Source organism: Gorilla gorilla, chromosome 8 (assembly GCF_029281585.2).
Source record: "Gorilla gorilla gorilla isolate KB3781 chromosome 8, NHGRI_mGorGor1-v2.1_pri, whole genome shotgun sequence".
NCBI classification, from domain to species: domain Eukaryota; kingdom Metazoa; phylum Chordata; class Mammalia; order Primates; family Hominidae; genus Gorilla; species Gorilla gorilla.
The window spans coordinates 12397376-12412517 of record NC_073232.2 but is presented as its reverse complement, the minus strand read 5'-3'; the positions used below and the strand labels follow the sequence as shown (position 1 = coordinate 12412517).

At 40.6% G+C, this 15142-nt stretch overlaps 2 long non-coding RNA genes across 2 annotated transcripts in view; one reads left to right on the top strand and one right to left on the bottom strand.

The window, feature by feature from the left end:
* The window catches only part of LOC129525153 (uncharacterized), a 432112-nt gene that overhangs the window by 293276 nt on the left and 123694 nt on the right, over positions 1–15142 (bottom strand). The gene's annotated exons all lie outside the window — the stretch shown is intronic.
* Positions 1–15142, top strand: part of LOC129525152 (uncharacterized) — a 63307-nt gene that overhangs the window by 47253 nt on the left and 912 nt on the right. The window lies entirely within an intron of this gene.

The window sequence follows — 15142 nt, the reverse complement described above, 5'->3', positions numbered from 1 at the left end:
TGTAGCCAATTGCCAAGGGGCACGGTGAACAGGGACTTGTCCTTTCCCTGTTAGGGCTTTCAAATCTCAGAGTAAGTGGTGACCTGGGGAATGTGGGTGTGTGGAATCTTCCCCACCCCACCGGACCGCATTTCCCAGTAACAGGATGGATGCCATCCATTCGAATTTGCACCATCTCCAGGTCTCCAAAGACTCACGTATGATGGAAAGAAACATTTGCCAACATGAGGCCTGCCTTAGCCACCAGCAGCCACTTAGAAGACACCGTGAAATCAGGAAATGATTCTCAGGCTTCACAGGGTCTTTGTTAATGTTGCTTTCTTGGTTTCCTAAAATCCATTTGTTTAAATTAAAAAAAAGTCCAGTTCAGAAGTAAATGGCTTAATTTATCCTAAGACTATTTTGGAAACATACACCTTCAGACTTGCAGCTAGATCTAATTTATCCCTGGACAATGGCCTTTCTGAGGTCCATGAATCATAAACTCCATTCTCAAATCAGTCATTGAAAAAGATACAGTATATACGCTCTGCCCAAGAAATATGATTTTTTCTTGCAAGGAGACAGAAAAGAGGAAAGACACTTGAATTTGTTCAGCCTTTCCTTTGTTATTTTTATTTCAAATGAGTGGGGTGTTTTAAAAGCTTCATCTACAAAATTAGGGGGTAAAAATCACAGCTACAAAAAGCTAAAAGCATCCATCCAATGGCATCAAATATTTATGGGTGTAAACTTTGAATGAAAGATCTCAAGTCACTTTGAAATGTTTTCAGTGAATAATTAAATTTTAAAGCAACCACTGTGCCGGGCGCGGTCGCTCACACCTGTAATCTAGCACTTTGGGAGGCCGAGGCAGGCGGATTGCCTGAGCTCAGGAGTTTGAGACCAGCCTGCGCAACATGGCTAAACCCCATCTCTACTAAAAAAGTAGCTGGGCGTGGTAGCTCGCACCTGTAATCCCAGATACTCGGGAGGCTGAGGCACGAGAATCGCTTGAACCTGGGAGGCGGAGGTTGCGGTGAGCCAAGATAGTGCCACTGCACTCCAGCCTGGGCAACAGAGTGAGACTCTGTCTCAAAAAAGTAAAAATAAAATAAAATAAAACAACCGCTGGAAGGCCTAGTGCTGTGAGTGGCACCGTTGTTGCAAGGACCACACTTGGGCCTGTTTCTGCCGCTTGGTCATGAGACAGAACAGAATCCATTGGGGATGTTATGGAGAAGGACAACATGGCTAAACTGAAGGAAGAATTTTCTCTTTTTTTCTTTTTCTTTCTTTCTTTTTTTTTTTTTTTTTTTTAGAGACAGAGTTTCTCTCCTATAGCCCAGGCTGGAGTGCAATGGCATGATCTCGGCTCACCGCAACCTCTGCCTCCCGGGTTCAAGCGATTCTTCTGCCTCAGCCTCCCAAGTAGCTGGGATTATGGGTGCCCACCACCACGCCCTGCTAATTTTTGTATCTTTAATAAAGACAGCGTTTCACTATGTTGGTCAGGCTGATCTTGAACTCCTGACCTCATGACCTGCCCGCCTCAGCCTCCCAAAGTGCTGATATTACAGGCATGAGCCACCAAGCCCAGCTGAATTTTCTATTAACCCTGACTGAGCAGCAATAAATAGGCCACCAGTAATAGAGAACATCAGATTAGCTGAATGGACAGCTGTCAGCCGCAGAAAGAAGGTTTTTAATTGAGGAGGAGGTTAAATTACATTCACTTAAAGGTTACATTCGGTTCTGATATTTTGATGCATGTTTTACAAAATATTGTATTCTATGGCAAGAGTTATTGTTCTCTACACTTTCCTTGGGAGGAATTACATCATGGTCCACTGTCCCCAAGAAAAACCCTTGAGGAGATACAGGCTTCAGAGTTCTTCTTTTCTTTTTCAATCTTCAAAATATGGTATATTCACCATATTTTTCCACAGGACCCTAAGCAGGGCTAGAGCAGTCATCTATTTGTAAAATACATTAATACTTCTGTACTAATTGTATACATATTCAGAATAAAGGACTTAGAAAGCTTATCAATATTGTATAAATCTGCTCACTTTTTGCTGCCACATATATTTTGGTGTCAGTTCTACAAATATGACTTTGTTTTCAGACTTTTCCTGATTTTAGAATTTGCACATGAGAAATCATATCTTAGATTTTAGAATCAGCCATTACCAAGGTTTAACTCTGGCCCCGTCTGCTAAAAGACGTGTCCTTGACCAAACGATTTCATCAGTTTCTCTTTAGCATGTTACGATGGGGGTTAGAAAAGGCTGAGCGGCATGTCCCTGTGTGATAGTACATTCCAAACCTATGACTAGAAATAAAAAGCGTTGTATTTTCACTGAGGTCAGAAAAAAACATCAGAGCTTACTAGAAGATGCGTGCCCTCCTTCCTAGAGTAAAAGCTCTTTGAAGTAGCATTTGTATGTTTTTGTGTTTGCAGCCAGTACTCTATACTCTAATTTTCTAAAATTAAATTGAATTACAGTGAGGAAAGAGAAATTCGGTGAAGAGATGAAAAGACTCCTGAGTCATTCTGAAGGCTTCTCTGGAAGGAAGCCCTAGAATTCACTTTTGCAGTGCTTTCAGAAGAGGATGAAATCAGCCCCTTCCAGCCTCAGTCGTCCTGCCCCACAGAAGGCCTTGGAGATAATAGCCCTGAGGTCCCTTCTTTTCCTGTATTCTTAAGAATTCACAGTTCTTTTTGGAGAGGAAGATGGCAAATTAATAATAATAATGATAGTAATGTAACAATAATAATAAAACAAAGACCTACCTTAGAGTTGTCAATTAAACAATACCAATATATATCTCAGGTAGTTTGTGTTTGATAAGATGATTCACTTTGCACCAGATTTGAGAATATCCTGTTGTACTTCTTTGCAAATTCTTTTCTGAAACAGGATGTTTTCATTGTCTTACGATTGCTGCTATAGAAAAGAAAGGCCCTGATTTGAAATAGGCTGGTATCCCCTACTGGGAGAAAGCAGTAGTCCCTGTGTCAAAGCCTTTCCTCAAAACGAAAGTCATGTTGCTTTTGGGATGAATTCCGGGAGCTGAAGGCCTGCTGTAGCTCCCTGTAAACCAGACTTCCTGGCTAGATTAAGCACTCAACAATGCTGAACAGACCCCAAATGTTATTGCAAGCAAAATCCTATTTTAATCTGCCCTCCTGACTCTTGGAATGTTAAATTCAACTGCAACTTGGAAAGTTCCATCCCTTTGATCTCCCATCGAAGTGGGCTTATTTTTGAAGTAAAAGCTGCTTACTTTGGGATTTGACGTCTTCAAAAGTACTTTTTTTAAGTCAAATACGTTAAGCATCCTCTCTGATTCGTGAAAAGGCAGTTTTTCTTTCCCTTGGGATGCTGTATTTATATGAAGGCATGGGAGGCAGGGAAGAACAATGTGGAATGTGTGAGTTTGTAAGATGTTCACATTCCCAAAATAAATGGGATCTGCTGCTTTAAGGGTAGTAGGCAGTGTGGGTAGGTGCCCGGTGCAATTGACCTCCTTGCTAGAAAATCACAGATCATTAGCACTGGCAGTGAATCTGTTATATTTACAACCCATTGCAAAACAGCAGTGAAAACAAAGCAGTGTGGGTGAAACACAGAATCTATCATCTATCACGCTTTGCCTAGTAAAGCCTCTGTAAGTGCTGGCATCTTTGCTGCGAACCCAGACAAGCCCTCTTCTGTTTGGGCATAGGATAGTTCTGACCTAGAAATGACCACCTAGAAACAGGCAGAACCAGAACATGGTATTTAGAGGAAAGAGGAGGAGGGAGGAGGAATTGGCTTAGCAATGACCCACAAGTATTCAAAGGGTGTCCTACACAGTGCTGTGTGGCACCCTTGGCCAGACTGCAGGTGCCTTCAAGCTGAAGGCTTTATCAAGATAGATGGACAGGTTCTTCAGGCCCAGTGGAGCTTTACAGGGAGGTGCAGGGAGGAAGAGAAGTTCTGAGATCCTGCTGCAACCTGCCCACCGCTCTTCATTCCTGCCGATCATGGGTAGTTAGGGTATGTGACCATGCCCTCCATTCAACCTTGTAAGATTAAGCTCTTTCTCTACAATGTGACTCAACTCATAAGTGACCTTCTGTGGAAATGAATTCACTTTGCAGCAGTGATTACTGTAATGACCTCTTGCTCCTCCACGGTGGCTTTCATCTGAGAAGCTTCAGCACCTTCTAAACAATAATTAGCCACACCACTATGTGGTCTTCGCAATTGAATAAATTAAGCACAATCAACCTTGAACTACCTGAATCTTAATGACTTACATGGGGCCACATAATGGCTAGTGGCACACCACGAAGAACCTGAGAATGTCCATGTCTAGTCCCTATTCTAGCCTGTGTTAAACGGTGTTATTTTAATTCTGTTTTTGAAACTATATTCTACTAACATACTTAGAAAAAGATGATTCATTGAGTTTTGTCCATCTCAAATGAGGAAAGAGAGAAACAAGGATAATCTGAAGGAAAACATAACTTGAAGGGGGGAGAAAAGAGAAGCGGGACTTATCCTCGGTGAGGTTTGGAAAGTACTGTGATTCTGCACACTTCCTCTCATGACATATTTACGTTCCTAGGAATCAAGTGCTCAAAGCACCCTCATTCTAGGCCCCTGCTCTGAGTTCACACTCTAGGTGGGCCCGTTCTTCCCAAGGTGACTTCACGTGGCACTGCTCTCTCCCTTCTCCAATCCTGCAGTCCTGTCATCTTTTTAGCCTGTGTTGCTAATATTAGATGGCATACTAGGATGGAAGTTAAAGTAATTCACCTAAGTTTGGGATTAACTTTGAATTTTTGATAAAGCCTAGCTTTTGATAGAAGGTTAGTAAATGTAAGTTGAATAAAAGGAAGAAAGGAAGGGAGGGAGGGAGAAAAGGAAGAAAGAGGGGAGAGAAGAAAGGAAAAGAAGAAGAAGTGTAGGTGAATAGAAGTACAGAGACAGCGTGTTTAAGAAGCCCAGCTGGGTAAATTTGGGAATTATCCCTGAGAGGCAAGGATAGTTCATCATAGATGAATCAATAAATGTAATATACCACATGAAGACAATGAAGGATAAAAATGACACGATCATTTCGATAGATTCAGAAAAGGCATTTGGTAACATTCAACATCGTCTCATGATGAAAACTGTCAACACACTAGGTATTGAAGGAACATACCTCAACATCATACAAGCCATACCTGGCAAGCCCACAGCTAGCATCATACTCGAAGGTAAAAAGCTGAAAGCTTTTCCTGTAAGATCAGGAGCAAGACGGGGATTCCCACTTTCTCCACTTCTATTCAACATAGTGCTAGAGTCCTAGACAGAGCAATTAGGTGAGAAAAAAAAGTAAAAGGCATTCACATTAGAGAGGAAGAAGTAAAATTGTCTTTGTTTGCAGATAGCATGATCTTGAACATAGAAAACCCAGAAGACTCCACCAAAAATCTGTTAGAACTGATGAATGAATTTAGCAAAGTTGCAAGATAGAAAATCAACATACAAAAATCAGTAGCATTCTCTACATTAAAAATGAACCACCCAAAATAGAAACTAAGAAAACAATCCTGTTGTAATAGCGTCATAAAGAACAAAATACTTAGGTATAAACTTAACTGAGGTGGTAAAAGCTCTATATACTGAAATCTAAACAACAATGATGAGAAAAATTAGATACAAATAAATGGAAAAGTATTTCATGTTCATGGGTTAGAAAAATTAATATTGTTTCATGTCCACAGCACTCAAAAGGATCTACAGATTCGACACAATTCCTATCAAAATTTCAGAGGCTTTTTTTCAAAGAAATAGAAAAAGGAATCCTAAAATTCATAAGCAATCACAAAGAATTCTAATAGCCAAAGCAATGTTGAGCAAAAAGAACAAAGAGGCACTCTACCTCTTCATTTCAAATTTCATTACATGCTAAGATAATGAAGACAGGATGGTACTGGCATAAAAAAACAGACGCACAAACCAATGAAATAGAATAGAGAGCCCAGAAATAGATGTATACATATATACAGTCAATTAATTTTTGACAGGGTGCCAAGAATACACAATGGGGAAATGATAGACTCTTCAATAAATGGTGCAGGGAGAACTGAATATCCACATATGGAAGAGTGAAATTGGATCCTTGTACCATATAGAAAAATCAACTCAAAATGGACTTAAGATTTAATTATAAGACCTGAAACTGTAAGACTCCCAGAAGAAAACATCGGGGAAAAGTCTGTTGTCATCGATTGGTCTTGGCAGTGTTTTTCTGGATATGACACCAAAAGCACGGACAACAAATGTCAAAATAAACAAGCAGAAATATACCTAACTATAAAGCTCTGCAGAGTAGAAGAAACAATCTACAAAATAGAAAGGTAACCTAGAGAATGAAAAAAAAGTGTGCAAGTCATATATCTGATAAGGGATTAGCATCCAAAATATACAAATAATTTATACAAATAGCAAAAAAAAAAGTCAAATAACCTGATTATAAAAGGGATAAAAGACCTGAATAGGCATTTCTCCAAGGAAGACACACAAAAGATAAACAGGTGTATGAAAAAGTGCTCAACATCACTAATTATCAGTAAATCAAAAGCACAATGAGATATCACCTCACACCTGTGAGAATGGCTATTATTCAGAAAAAAAAAAAAGATAAGAAGTGTTAGTTACTGAAGATGTAGAGAAAAAGAAACCTGTGTACATTGCTGGTGGAAATACTGGTACAGCCATTGTACAAAACAGTCGGAGGTTTCTCAAAAAAAAGTAAACATAGAAATATCAAATTGTCCAGCAATTGCACTTTGGGGTATATATCCAAAGGAAATAAAATTAGTATCTCTAAGAGATCTCTGAACCCTGTATTTGTTGCAAAGTTATTCACTACAGCCACGACATGGAAACAGCCTCAATGCTCATTGGTGGATGAATGGATAAAGAAAATGGGGCATATTTGTACAAGGGAATATTATTCAGCCTTTAAAAAGAAGGAAATGTTGTCATTTGCAACAACATGGGTGAACCTGGAGGACATTATGCTAAGTGAAATAATCCAGGCACAGAAAAATACCACATGACTTCATTTATATATGGAACCTAAAATAGTTAAATTCATAGAAGCAGAAAGGAGAGTGGTGATTACCAGGGGTTGGGAGAAGGGAGGAACAGTGCATTGATGGTCAAAGGGAACAAAGTTTCAGTTATGCCAGGTGGATGCGGTATGAGCTCTACTCTACAGCATAGTGCCCATAGCTAACAAGACTGTATTGTGTACTTAAAATTGCTAAGACAGTGGATCTTATGTGAACGTTTCATAAAACAACAAACAACAACAACTTAACAATAATAATAATGGGGTGGAAGAAAACCCTTGGAGGTGAGGGATGTGTTTACCACCCTGATGATGGTGCTGGTTTCACCGGTGGATACTTATCCTCAAACTCATCGAGTGCAGACACTAAACTCGGACAGGTTTAATTTTATGAGTGCATGCCAATCGTACCCCAATCAAGCCATTTTTAAAAAGAAAGAAATTAGGAAAGTAAAAAAAATAAAAATTAAAAATTACAAAAGCCCAGTGGGTTGGCTCTACCACTTCCTAGGAAACCAACTTATAGAGCCTTTCTCTAAGTTTCAGTTTCTTCACCAGTAAAATGAAGATTATAGGCATATCTTTATTTCAATATTGTTTGAAAGCTTTCATGGGATAATACACAATTCTTAGCCCTGCTGATTGGTACACAATAATTTGTAACTGTTGCTTCTATTCGTATGAAGAAGAAGAATAAATGAAATAATTATTGTTGTCTTAGAATGCATATTTTCCAGAAGAATAATTTTTTAACAGTACAGTCCCACAGCAGTGAAAAGGAAATATATGTCTCAAGGTGGACTTTTAGTAAAGGTGCAGAAGCAAGTAAATGTGAAAATAATTTTGAATGATTGAAGAAGACTTTTCTTTTGCATCCTTCAACTCCAGGTAGATATAATGAGGTCATCTCTGAGAAGAAAAATGGCATTAACCAGTCAAATGTGCTCTACTTAACAGCTCCAGCCAAAGATTTGAGGAGCTGACACTTTACATTATTGACGAAAATATAATTCTGTGATTGTGGGTAGATATTGTATAACTTTCTATCTTCCTGGATCTCAGAACCCAGAAAATGCTTCAGGAGTTGCTTCATGTATATTAATTGGTAATGATGAAAATTACCTAGAGTTCTAAATGTCCTCACTATTGTAACTTCTGGTCTCCTACTACTAGGCTTTCATGGAATAAAAAGACTTCATTTTCTGTTTTCTTTACTTTTCTTCCCAGTTTATCATGCATCTGTTTTTTTTGTTTGTTTGTTTTTTGTTTTTTTTTGAGACAGAGTCTTGCTTTGTTGCCCAGGCTGGAGTGCAGTGGAGCCATCTCAGCTCACTGCAACATCCACCTCCCAGGTTCAAGCAATTCTCCTGCCTCAGCTTCCCAAGTAGCTGGGATTACAGGCACATGCCACCACGCCCAGCTAAGTTTTTGTATTTTTAGTAGAGATGGGGTTTCACCATGTTAGCCAGGCTGGTCTTGAACTCCTGACCTCAGGTGATCCACCCACTTCAGCCTCCCAAAGTTCTGGGATTACAGGTGTGAGTCACCACGCCCGGTTCATCTGTGTTTTAAATACAACAAATCCTGCTGCCTCAGTGGTGTGTACTCTTCCTGAAGAGTTGTCCACGCAGGGCTAATGCATCCTGGAGTTCAGAACATGCCACCTTAAAATACGCCATGTTGGCATGTTGATTATTTTGAGTTAGAAGAAATTGAGAACCAGCTGACACAGAAAAAGTTCCTTACCTCCCTTTCAGCTGTCTAAAATGAAGAACAAACTTCCCCTTTTGTAAAGGAAATTTACATTTATAAAGGAAATTCACAGTAGTTAAGGTATATATACCAGGAAGAGAACCGCTCTGAGACAACTTTGAGCACCTGAGAAACTCTTATCTGCGTCACCAGGCAACCTTTCTTCACCAGAAACCCCCTCTCACCCTCCCATAATTTGCCCCTCCCACTCCCCTGGAAGCCCCCAACCCCCATGCACATCTGTGGCTCAGGGTCATAGATAAATCCCAATCATGTGGCTGCTTCTTTCAGTCTCCTATTTTTGTGGGATTTCCATGCATATGTACATCATTAAAATTGTTTCCCCTTGTTAACCTATCTTGTATCAATCTAATTCTTAAACTAGCCACAGGACCTAGAATGGTAAGAGGAAGCAATTTTTACTCCCCTAAAAGCCCAAAATGCCCACATCTAGAGCCCCATTAGCCCAGGATCTCTGCAGACAGGGGAAGGGGTCGTCCTGCATTGATTTCCCTCCTCTTTCTTTGCATCCATCTGCTGCTTTAGTTTAAGCATTAATGAAAGGCATCCTATCAAACTCAAAGGAGAAATACAGTCAGTGGTTTAAGAAATGGATTAACTGAAGCATCTGCACACAAAGAAACTTCAAATGTTGATGAGTGACTCATTTAATACATGTTAAGTAACGCCCTTTCTCCAACTGCTAGAGTAGAGGATGGGAACTTGATGCTCCCTTTCACGCAGAAACATCATTTGACCCGGAGACCACAGCTTTTCTCAGCAGTGCACCCCAAAGATATTTTACCCCAGATGTTAACATTTGAGCTGCAGAATGCTCAGCACATTACGGGTTCCACCGCAGTTCCTGCCTGAAATTGCCAATTATGTAGTCCAAAACACAAATCTACAAGCAAACATTTTCCATCAAATGTACTGTATTAGCCTACTTCATTGGAGTCCATTTTTTTTCAATTTTAATAATGCCATTATGAACAATGATCAGTTATACAGAGGCTATTTACAATGTTTATGAAATGTTCAAAGCCTCGTCTCATAGTGCATTAGCAGTTCACCAGCTGGGTTCCTGTTGACAGCCACCAATTAATGGAATACCTCGAATAAACTACAGATCATCCCTCTCATGGCATGTATGGGAATGGCCATTATGAAAAATGCTACCAGTGCAGGTTTAAAATTGGTATGTTGCATTTTATGCACAGAGAACATCCTGGGTTTGAGGAGGAGCTTTATGTTTATTTATTGATAGAACAAAAGTAGCCTAATATATTTTGGCTACTTAAAAATAATTACCACTTCCACTTACCCTGGTAAAGAGGGTGGTGGGGAAGTCTGAGGTTAAAGTGCATTCACTTCACCTCCTGGAGAGCTGCCATCCCGGGTTCTTCATTTCTCCCATCCTTTGTAGCCAAGTGGCCATGTCCTCTCCTCTCCTTAACAGCCCAGGAGGGCTAGAACTTGCTCTCCTTAAAGGAGAGAGAAGTGAGAAGACCCAGAAGCAACCTGGGCTGCATCAGGATTTTCAGAGAGCAGATGTCATCTGTAAATAATGACAAAGCCTCTGAAACCACCCCATGCTTCTCGGTCTGTGTGGAACCCGGAGGCTCCTAGCCCTCTGCTCAGCTCACCCATCCCCTAAAAAGGTCTTCCTCTAGAATGAACGAGCATCTCCGTGGGAACCCGCAGTGCCAACATCCTGACATTGCATTAGCAAGTCTGTGGCAGATTTTTGTTGCTAAAAATCTCAAAGGATTAAGGGCTCCTGTTATCTTCACCCTTCATTCCCCCAGTTTGAATCCATTGATGCAACTCAGGGAGCCATATTACAGACTCTTCTGAAGTCATTTTTATGTTCTCTTTTAGCAAATTTTTAAATAATTTTAAAAATATATTGTAGGAAGAGCACTGGGTTAGGGTTGAAGACCCTTGGGCTCTAAATCTAGCTCCACTTTCTGACCTCTGCAAGCCTCACTTTTCTGAGCTGTGGAACAGAAATAATAATACCTTCCTAGTCAACCTTCCAGGATAGTCATGAAGAGCAAATGCAAAAATGTGTACATGAATGCTTTGAAAAATCAAAAGCATCAATAAATGTAAAATGTTTATGCTCTGTCTTCCAACATGTCCTCTCAGAAGTCTCAAAACGTTCATTAAATCAACCTATATTTTCTTCACATAAAGAGGTATCCCTGCCTTCCAATGCTACCTAGAAACTGTAGAAGTTAAAATGGAAACAGGTGCATATGGGGTGGAGATAGGAAGCTGGTCCCCCAAAATCCCATGGCACATCACTGACTTGATGAATCCATGCTTGGGGCTATTCTTCCACCATGTGGGATCTAGTACCTGACTGGTCAGAAAGGGCAGACTCACATCAACAGACTTATTGGGGCTGCAAAAAAATAAGTAAATCTCAGGAACCCCAAATCACTAAGCCAAAGGGAAAAGTCAAGCTGGGAACTGCACAAAGCAAACCTGTCTCCCATTTTATTCCTAAGTGAAATTGCTACAAATTTTTTTTTTAAAAAAGCTACCCACCTCCCTCACAATTTACCGACAAGGAAATTCCTTTTGGGTCTCAAGATCTTTACCTTAAAACAGTTCTGTTGAATTTCAACCTGGCAATGTAAGTTGCTAGCTTATCTTCACAGGTGTGGGACAAAGGACAAGCAGACCTCAAAGTCATCCCTCTGCTCACCTGAGACAAATGCACATCTGACGGCTTCCTCTGACCTACTGTTTATCTAAAAATGCAGATTCACTGAGCCAGAATAAGGTATCAGTGACTATTCCTCTACACCACTCTCACGCGTAAAGTGCGTGTTCACTGAAAGGCTGATCAAAGACCCAAAAGAATGCAACCTTTTGTCTCTTATCTATCTATGACCTGAAAGACCCTACTTTGAGTTGTCCCACTTTTCTGAGCCAAACCAATGTACATCTTACACATATTGATTGATGTCTCATGTCTCCCTAAAACCTATAAAACCAAACAGTGCCCCAACCATCTTGGGCATACGTCATCAGGAACCCCTGAGGCTGTGTCACCAGCATGTCCTTAACCTTGGCAAAATAATCTTTCTGTATTGACTGGGACCTGTCTCAGATACTTTTGGGTTCACAGGGTTGGACCTGTTACAGATACTTTTGGGTTCACAAGGTGGATCCTTGTCTTACTGCCATAAATTTCCTCTTTGGAACCAGACATGAGGTCCTGTTATCCTGGAGCATGGAGACGGACGCTATTCAACAGTTGTGTAGTGGACAATTTGTGTGAGAAATGGAAATTGTTGGCTAAACAGTAACTAGGCTCAGCTGGGGGAAACCGGAGGCCAGGAGGATGATGGAAACACACCTTCCACCAGAACCATGCCCTCTGCCCTAGAGGTGATGGCCGGCTTCCCGACGGTATTTAAGGTATTCCTTTCCTTAAATACCACCGACATGGACCCACCAAACTTCCTATTTTATGCCATTCTTAGGCCATGATTATGGGCCACAGTTTTTAGGATCCGCTCTGTGTCTTTGAGGTGATTCATCAGTGAGGGGTTGATTTCCAAATCTTACCTCTCAGAGAACAATCACGAATTGCTTGTTTCCAAGTCTCAGAAAAAGAATCCAGAATAGAAAGAGAATACTAATTGATTATAAAATTCCAAGCTGTCAGATACTACCAAAAAGTACAAGACAGGACTGCTATGCACCTATTGCTACAGCCAAATTCCAGAACGCTGACAACGGCAAATGCTGCCGGGGAGGTGGAGCAACAGGAACTCTCATCTGTTGCTGGTGGGAATACAAAATAGTGCAGCCAGTGTGGAAGCCAGTGGGGCGGTTTCTCATAAAACTAAACATACTCTCGAGCTATGATCCAGCTACTGCACTTACTGGTATTTCTCCAGTGAATTGAAAACTCGTGTCCACACAAAGACCTGCACAGGGATGTTTACAGCAGCCTTATTCATAATCACGAAAACATGGAGAAAACCAAGACGTCCTTCAGTGGGTGAGTGAATAAATAAACAGTGGAACATCCAGGCAATAGAATATGATGAAAGGAAATGAGCTGTGAAGCCTTGAAACGGCATGGGGGATCCTTAAATGCACATTCCTAAGGAAAAGCCAATCAGATACAGGTGACTTCTGTATGATTCTAACTCTAGGACATTCTGGAAAAGGCAAAACTGTAGAGATGGTAAAAGGTCAGTGGTTTCCGGGGGCTGAAGGAAGGATAGATGAATAAGTAGAGAACACAGGGTTTTTAGGGCCGTGAGACTTCTCTTTAGGCTACTGTAATGGTGGATCCATGCCATTATACAACTGCCTGAGCTAATAGAATGTACGACACCAAGAGTGAGCCTCATGTAGGCTGTGGACTCCGGGAGGTGCTGATATGTCCACGTGTGCTCATTGATCGGAAGAAAGGCACTCTCTGGTGGGGGAATTGATAGCTGGGGAGGCTGAGACTGGGCCTGTGTGGGGACAGGGGGTATAGGGGAAGCCTCTGTATCTTCCACTCAATTTTTCTGTGAACCTAAAACCATACTTTTTAATAATTTTTTTTTAAGTACAAGAGGCCAGTCACGGTGGCTCATGCCTGTCTTTGAGAGGCCGAGGCAGGTGGACTGCTTGAGCTCAGGAGTTCAAGAACAGCCTAGGCAACATGGTGAAACCCCATCTCTACTAAAAATACAAAATAATAATAATAATTATAATTATAACCAGTCATCATAGCACACTCCTCTAATCCCAGCTACACAGGTGGTTGAGCAGCCAGATCACTTGAACCTGGGAGGCGGGGGCTACAGTGAGCAAAGATCATGACACTGCACTCAAGCCTGGGGGACATAGTGACACCTTATCTCAGAAGAAAAAAAAAAGGAAGAACAAAAGGACAAGAAAGGAAAATTCTAACATATTCTTAAAATTCTGACTTCACTTTTACTTTGTAAGGTGTCTTAATTTTTTATTTTCTGCTTCTATGTTAATGGGATCATAGGCCTGTCATTCAGGGAAGACACATCCTGCTCAGGCCACAGGCCACCAACATCTCCTGCCCCTGGAAGCACCTCAGGTTCACCTGCTGGGAGAAAAATAAGTAGAGAAGGGTTTCAAACACACGTCCTGTGCAACATACAAGACTTAGAAATGAGTGTTTGCTTGGTTTTTATCTCCCCATGATGGGGCTGAGCTGGGAGAAGGATTCCTGGCAGCTCTACTCAGTTAAATGTATTTTCTGACAAACTCAAACTGTATTTTACTGGATTCTTCATCCATAAAATTAGGTGGTTAGACTAGATCATCTCTAAGGGATTTGCCAGCTCTAAAGTGGTGCAATTCCATGATCTTATGATGTGGTGCTGAGGTTTTCAATTACATTTTGCTCAATACCAATACGGACTGTCTAGCATCCATGTGACTTGTCACAAGAAAGGGGCATTCTGTAGTATCCAAGCCAAGCCCAGTACTCAGCTTCATTTATTCCATGGCCAATTTACCCAACATTTCATTCAGCCAGATAATTTTCTGCAAAACCTAAGTTAAGAAAATGTAGCTCAGTAGAACTCAAAATAATTAGGAATGCCCAAAGTCAGTCTCAGTGTTGGATTTTGTGCTTATCCATTTGAAAATAAAGAAATCTTATTTGCAACTTATTTCAATGCCAGGACAACAGCAACAAATTCTCATTTTATATATATATATATATATACACACACACATATTCCACTATATATAATTTTTATATATATAATATACATACATACACACGCAAACATATACACACACGTGTATATCTAAAATTAGCATACAGCACACCACTTTACAATAGCATTGTATGTATCTGACATTGCATTCATCTGTTCTAAGAAGCTAGGCAAAAAAGATACAATGTTCAAATGTTGAGCACTTTTCTTTTATTTATTTATTTTTTTTTTGTATTTTTAGTAGAGACGGTGTTTCACCATGTTAGCCAGGATGGTCTCGATCTCCTGACCTCGTGATCCGCCCGCCTCCACCTCCCAAAGTGCTGGGATTACAAGCGTGAGCCACCGCGCCCAGCCTTGTTGAGCTCTTTTCTAACAGCTAAAGTCTTACTAGAGTCCATAAATAACATTAGACATAAAAGGTTACATTTTGCAATAGCAAATTTGTATTTAACTTTTGTTCTCAGTACTTTTTTTCCTCTCTGTAAATTTAGCAAGAGGGGACCACCCAAAGTCATCTAACTCATATTTAGTGTATTTGGCACAGACGTGAAAATGTGACCTAT